The 7,623-nt window shown below is 39.8% G+C and overlaps 1 pseudogene; it reads right to left on the bottom strand.

Moving 5' to 3' along the window:
* Window positions 1-1,893: 1,893 nt before the first annotated feature.
* LOC140246533 (uncharacterized) lies at window positions 1,894-7,584 on the bottom strand (annotated as a pseudogene).
* Window positions 7,585-7,623: the final 39 nt, after the last annotated feature.

The raw sequence follows: 7,623 nt of genomic DNA, 5'->3' as shown, positions 1-7,623 counted from the left end.
ATCAACATGGAAGTGGTTTATATTATTGGTGATTCACGTTTTTTTGTCAGATATTGGATAATTTCAATTTGAAGCAAGTCATTACTGAACCAACTATGCAACGAATGCGATTTCCACATTAATTTAGAGGATCTCATTATTACAAATGAAGAGTTTGTTTGCAAAAACCGATAAGTCAATATTTGTCAAATGGAGATACTTGCGATTAAAGGTCAAGAAAAATAAAGGGAATGATAAGAAAAATTTTGCTTCTTTTGACCATAAATTCAAAAATATACCTTTATATGTAGTGACCAATATATAATTTGAAAGGTATTATTTTGTACTTTATGACAGAGACCGTACTTCAAAATCTTCAAAAATGGACTTATCGGTTTTTGCAAACAAACTCTTCAAATAATCTTAATGAAATAGCACAGAATAAAACACAATTACATTTTCATGAAAACTGCACATATCTTTGACTGTTTACAAACATAGTTTATAACAAAATGGTATTATAATTCCTATTCCTCGAGATAGAAGTAAGTTATGTGCGCTGTCTTTATTCCCCTAAAAGAATTAATGTTAAATGTTCTTTGTATTTCTATCGTTGTACTTCTGTGCCATGACAAATCGTTTCCTTGAAAAATACATGAAGATGCAAAATTTCGGTTGGAAATAATAGTGGACGGGAAGAACCCAGGATCGCGATCACAACATTCCTCCCAATGCTCCCTGGCACAAGCTACACAGACTCATGCTAAGAAACCAGGAGTGTCGATCCCGGGAATTACGGGGGGGGGGGGGGGGGGAGGGGGGGGGGCAGTTGAGCCAGTGGAAATATTGGGGGCGGGGGGCGCAACCATATCATTTTCCCCCCACCCCATAAATCCCGAGATGATAAGATTTTCTTGTTTTTTTTTTCTTTGATAGAAACCTCCAATATTTCACCCAAAGTGTGCACCAGATTCTGAAAAACACAAAAAACATGAAAATTCTTTCTTTTGTGGGAAATAGATACCCCCTTCATACCCTCCCTCGTTCGGGTCCCTTTCTCATACACTTAGTACACTTTTAGACTGACAGAGTTCCCAGTAAATCATCAAACGCGTGCATCTGGTCCAGATTTGTCTCTTCCCTTTAAAAAGAAAAATGCATGCTAAAGTTCCTTCGTCATAATGCATGAAGCAAACTTTAATTCTTCTACCCTGGAAAGCAGTAAACATAATTCCTAAATTGTGCGAATAATATTATGAAGTATAATTTGAATTCTATTAATAACAATGAAGTACAAGATGAAGAGGGTTAGCATATTCCTGCGTGCTTTGGCAGAGAGATCACACAAAGGAGATTCAAATTCGACATCTTTTCAAAGTATCCGAGGCAGTATCCACATATCCACACGTTCACTGAACGTCTGTCTCCACTAACGTTTCACAGGGCAAAATACATATCAACAATCATTCATCCGAGTCATCGCTACACATCTTACAGGCATGAGTTCACAGTTTCTGTGACCAGAAGAGAGAGGGAGGGTTATCAAACAATATGTTATATACACGCAACGCGTTGGGCGTGACCCTCTTCATTTTGTACTTCATTGTTATCAATAGAATTCAAATTGTACTTCATAGTATTATTAGCACAATTTAGGAATTACAAGCTTTCAGAGGGTCAGCAGCTTTCAAAGTTCAACACAGAAACTATCAAGTGAGTATATCTGAGGCAGTGAACCAACTGTTGCACATGGGCATTCATGATAGATCAGATTTTATTCATGAGCAATCTGAATAGTACAATAACAAGGTGTATGTTCCGTCTGAATACATGATCACAAGGAGAAAGAACAATATAATTTTGACAACCTCTGTGAGTTACAAAAGTATACAGTGTCTCCATATTGATTATAACTTATGAAGATGAGCTGAGAATGGTTGAAGCGAATTTGGCTTCTTGATCTGGCTTAAAATAAAAATCTTGAAAGGTTTTGGTATTAGACCAATTGGCCTTTGACATAATCTCCTCAGTGGTAACGCCTTGATTAAAAGCTGCAGTACTTGAGGCGCTCCGGTAACTGTGAGCAGAAAACACGGATGTATCTATGCCTGCCTTATTCAATGTGCTCTTTAATCACCGAGACAGGATAAAAGTGGTTACTTCTTTGTGAGGTTTTCTACCAGAAATAAAACGTTTAGTCACACCGTGAACTCGGCGCAAGGGTTCTGTCCGACTCAAGTACTCCTTAAGCACAGATAAAACATACACCTTCTCGTTCGTGGGGAGGGAAGACAATTCAACAGATTGATTAGCAATGCCTTTCTTTGTAGTTGTTGTTTTCAATAACACAACCACTTGAAAGATTGCTCTGTTTTCAGAAATTGACATATTTGTAATGTCTAAAAAACTAAGAGTCTGCACTCTCTGTGCTGAAACAAGGGGCGCTAGGGCAATCAACTTCTCGCTTGGAAGTAACAGATTAAGTCTTGCACTATCATCCAGTGAACATAAGTAATCTAACACTTGAGACACTTGCCAAGTGGTGTTGTAACGCGGTTTGGGCGGTTCCTTATTAAAAATACCTTTCAACACTCGTGCTACCAGCGGGTGCTTACCAACGGGAAACCCGTCAATAGAGGGCAGCACAGATGATAAGGCTGACGGATACGAGTTTATTGTTCTGTAATTTTTCCCTAAAACATGCTGGTCAGACAAAAATATTACGATATTGGCAATAGATGAGCTAAATGGATCAAGCGATTGTTTGCGGCACCCAACTAATCCACTGCCTCCAAGCAGAGTCATACTGCCTGCAAGTATTGTTGCGCCAAGTATTTGCGATGAGCTCGGAAGCTTGCTCTGAAATTCCTGCTGTTCTCCAACGTTCGCTGAGATAGTCCGGGCGAATAACTTCAACTCGGGCATTGAAATGGAAAGGGGAACCAGGCAGTCCCGTGGCAGGAGGAGGGGTGGGGGTACCAGGAGCTGGAGGATGAGCGGGAACCACGGTTGTGCCCTCCACAGAGGGGCGATCGAGACTGCTTTCTGGCAGCCCTTATAAAAAAAAAAAACAAAAACAAACAAACATGGTTTTACTACCGTAACCATGGTATAACCATGGTTATGGACGGTTTTACAATGGATCGATGGTAGTCCATGATTTTTAATTCATATCCATGGTAAATGTGTGGCGGAAGTGTGGTAATACCATTGTTAAAATACCATAGTTATGATAACATGATAAAACTTTCATTGTACGACGGTTTTAAAACCATGGTTAAATAATCATCAATATACCACAGTTTTAAGAAATCAAAGAAAAACAATGGTGACAAAACCACGACAAAACCATTGTTCTACTTTGGTAAAAATAACATAATAATATAACAATGGTTGTTATCATGGTTTCTCAATAGTATAAAAACAATGGTTAGGAAACCATGGAGTAACTCTCGTTCTACTAAGGTTGAAAACCATCGTTATAAAACCATGATTTCATCAAAGATAGTTATAAAGCCATGATTTTAACCGTGGTTTTATGATAGCATAAAAACACTAGTTATAATACCATGGTTAAACTTTCGTTTTACAAAGGTTGAAAATGATGGGTATTAACCATGATATTAACCATTGTTTTATCATAGGTATAAAATGATGGTTATATAACCATGGCTTTAACAGTGGTTTAATGAAAGTGTTTTAAAATCATGGTTAAGAAATCATTGTTATATCACGGTTTTAAGAAATTAAAGAAAACAATGGCGAGAAAACCACAACAAAACTATCGTTCTACTTTGGTTAAAATCACATAATAATATAACAATGGTTGTAACCATGGTTTCACAATAGTATAAAAACAATGGTTAGGAAACCATGGTGTAACTCTCGTTCTACTAAGGTTTAAAACCATCGTTATATACAAAACCATGATTTCATCATGGTTTTATGATAGTGTAAAAACAATAGTTATAAAACCATGATTTTAACCGTGGTTTTATGATAGCGTTAAAGCACTAGTTATAATACCATGGTTAAACTTTCGTTTTACAAAGATTGAAAACGATTGCTACTAACCATGATATTAACCATGGTTTTATCATAGTTAAAAAATGATGGTTATATAACCATGGCTTTAACAGTGGTTTAATGAAAATGTTTTAAAACAATGGTTAAAAAAATCATCGTTATACCACAGTTTTAAGAAAAAAAAAACAATGGCGAGAAAACCACAACAAAACTATCGTTCTACTTTGGTAAAAATAACATAATAATATAACAATGGTTGTAACCATGGTTTCACAATAGTATAAAAACAACGGTTAGGAAACCATGTGGTGTAGCTCTCGTTTTACTAAGGTTGAAAACCATCGTTATAAAATCATGCTTTCATCATGATTTTATGATAGTGTAAAAACGATAGTTATAAAACCATGATTTTAACCGTGGTTTTAAGATAAAAAGCATAAAAACACTAGTTATAATACCATGGTTAAACTTTCGTTTTACAATGGTTGAAAACGATGGCTATTAACCATGGTTTTATCAGTAAAAAAAAAATAGAAAGATTAAACGAGAACTTACCGTTCGAAGTTTGAGATTTATTTTAATGAGTAATTTGAGGGGAGGTAAAATATGAGATCCCGCTCGCGCATGCGCCATCAATATTCAAAGCAACAGTCACAAGAATCAGGAGATAAAACTACGAGAACTTACTGAAGTTTGAGTAATCCCAGGAAGGGAAGAGGGGGGCATATTATACCTCCCCTCAAATGCTATCCCTGTTGCTTTATCTGCCTGTACCTTTTGTAAGCATTTTGCAATTAGACAGAAAGGCGGGAAGGCATAAAACTTCAGCGGACCCCAATCTGTCAGAAAAGCATTGACTGATTCTGCTTCTGGCTCTGGATTCCATGAGATATATCGAGGTACTTGTGCATTCAATCTCGATGCAAATAGATCAATTTCCGGGGTACCAAAATGATCCACAACATCTTTGAACACCTCTCTGTTAAGCATCTACTCTGATTTGTCATTAAATTTTCTGGACATGGTATCTGCCTCTGTGTTAAGCCGCCAAGGGAGGTGCTCTGCAGTGAGCCATATATTTCTCTCAATGCATCATCCCCAGATACTGCATCTACCTCATCACAGTCTCTAGATTTACATCCTCCCATATTGTTCAGATATGCCACAGCTGTGGTATTGTCTAGTCTAATTGATATGTGCACATCATGCATATCTTCACAAAAGGCCATCAATCCAAACTCTGCTGCCAGTGTTTCCAGGAAATCAATGTCTTTATTTCTTGCCCTGACCATTTTCTGTTCATTCCATCTTCCTCCTGTCTTTATGCGGAGGTCACTAGCACCCCATCCAGCCCCACTTGCATCAGTGCGTATCTCATGTTGCGGTCCTTTCCGCTGTATTGGGGATTTAAATCCTTTCACATTAAGAATCCACCATCTTAGGTTCTGCATAGCATTCTCCGATAATGCATTGGACGGTCAAAAATGACCCCTATTCCTCTTAAGAGCATTTATCTCATCCCTTTCTAGGGAGCGATAGTGGAGTGGGCCGTACTGAATAGCTGGGAATGTAGAAATGATTTTCCCAATCACTCTGGCAACAATGCGGACTGATGGCTTATTCTGCCCAAGTACGTAGGTCTGAACATGCCTCAATTATTTCCTCCCCCTTACTTTCTGGGAGTGAGATGGTCATTGCATGGGAGTCCAAAGTAAATCCTAAGAATTGAATTACTTGGGTTTGTTGGAGTTCTGATTTCTCAGGGTGAACAAGGAACCCAAGCTGAGCAAATACAATATAAGCTTGTAGTTGCTTGAACTGCTTTATGAGTAAGCTCTGCATCTTTTCCTATTATGATGGTATCGTCCAAGTACCCGAAAACCACATGCCCTTCTTGCCGCAGGGAAGCAAAAACTGGTTTGAGGAGTGAATAATCTAGGGTCTGTGCTCAGACCGTTTGGGAGGACCTTAAACTGATACAGCTGCCTTTGCCATACAAACTTCAGGTATTTCTTATGGCTAGGGTGAATTGGGACAGAATAATAGGCATCCTGGAGGTCGACCGAAGCAAAGGAACAATTAGACGAGATCAAATCCATGGCTACGTGAATACCATCCATTTTGAAATGTTGGTAACTCATGTACTTATTAAGATCGGAAAGATTTAGAATTATTCTGAGGCTGCCATTTTTCTTAGGCCTCGTGAAAATGTTTGACACAAATTCTCCACTTTCATGTGTACATGGCTCAATCACGTTCTGAGCCACAAGTTTTCGTATATCTTCCTGAATGGCTTCTCTTTCTTTGTTGTCTTTCTGATATTCAAAGATAGGATAGGATCTCGATGGTGGTCCCAGTTCTGGGTCAAACTCAAGTTCGTACCCCTTTTGTATAGCTGACAAAATGAACGGGTCTGATGTTATTTTGCACCACTCATCATAAAATTGCTTCAGTCGACCTCCAACTTGAGAATTATGCATAGACTGAGAATTTGGAGAACTTACCTCTTCAAGGCAAGCTCCTGTTAGACTCTCCTTGGAGCCTGGCCTGTCCCTGGCCTCTGCTGTGAGGAGTGGGGCGGCGGTCTGTTCTTCGTGGCTGGAGGTGCCGCTTGGCGTCTGTGCGTCTGCCCCTGAAAACGTGCCCCTAAAAAAGGCCGATTCGAGGTCCCTGACTGTGGCGTATCCCTGTGGGATGTCCAGCCTACATCTTGGTATCTGTTGCGCGAATATGGGTAAAAACCGCGACGTCCTCGGAAATCTCTGTTTTGTTCCCGCATAACACCTGCGGTGGCCTTTTGTTGTTCTTGTAGGTTTTTAACTTGTTTGGGCAAGTCATCTCCAAACAGAAATTTCCCAATTGGTGTAGAGGGTTTGCACAAATGCGTGAATTGCGAATTCATGTCAGGGCGGATGAGGTGTTTTCTGATGCAGCTAAGTTCAAACGTAGCATTGCTGAGAAGAGCAAGAGCATCTTGCTGCTGTTCTGAAATATCTGTGGAGTCAATTGTGCGCATTTATGAAGGCAACAAGACCTCTGGAGAGAGAGAGAGTGCTGAACCCGCTGGAGTTTCAAGTCTCTGTTTTTTGTGCCTGATTTTAAGTTCTCCCAAATAGGAGGATTAACTCTAGGTACATCAAGCAGGCTGTAGTTGTTTGGGGAAGGATATTTCTTGGCTGTCTCTTCCAGAGAGTTTTCTTCCAATTGATGAGTAAGCATGTACGTGACTGATTGTGCGACATTGTCATCAACAGCCTCCCCAACCTCACTTGGGCGTGCAAACTTCGCGGCGAGAGAGGGCACGCTAGCATCCATATCAGGATCCATCTCATGTTCCCCTGTGGGGAAAGAAATAGTAGAACTACTTCCCTCTTCATCGTACTGATCATCATAATCACTGTCATGCTCTCTTTCATACTCATATGCACCTCCTTGATAGGCATAGCAGTGGGCGTCGTGGCCCGCAGAGGCTGACTGACGTGAGCTTGAAGCCGATCTGCCGCTAGGCGAGGGAGTAGACGGGAGATGGTCAATCACTTTTGCTAGCAAACCTTCCAGGTTCTGAAGTCTTTTCTCCATACTAGAAATGTCCGAAGAACCCGCTGTAGCGGTAGAAAC

The sequence above is a fragment of the Diadema setosum genome, chromosome 3 (assembly GCF_964275005.1).
Source record: "Diadema setosum chromosome 3, eeDiaSeto1, whole genome shotgun sequence".
NCBI classification, from domain to species: Eukaryota; Metazoa; Echinodermata; class Echinoidea; order Diadematoida; family Diadematidae; genus Diadema; species Diadema setosum.
This window is presented reverse-complemented; position numbering and strand designations above follow the sequence as displayed.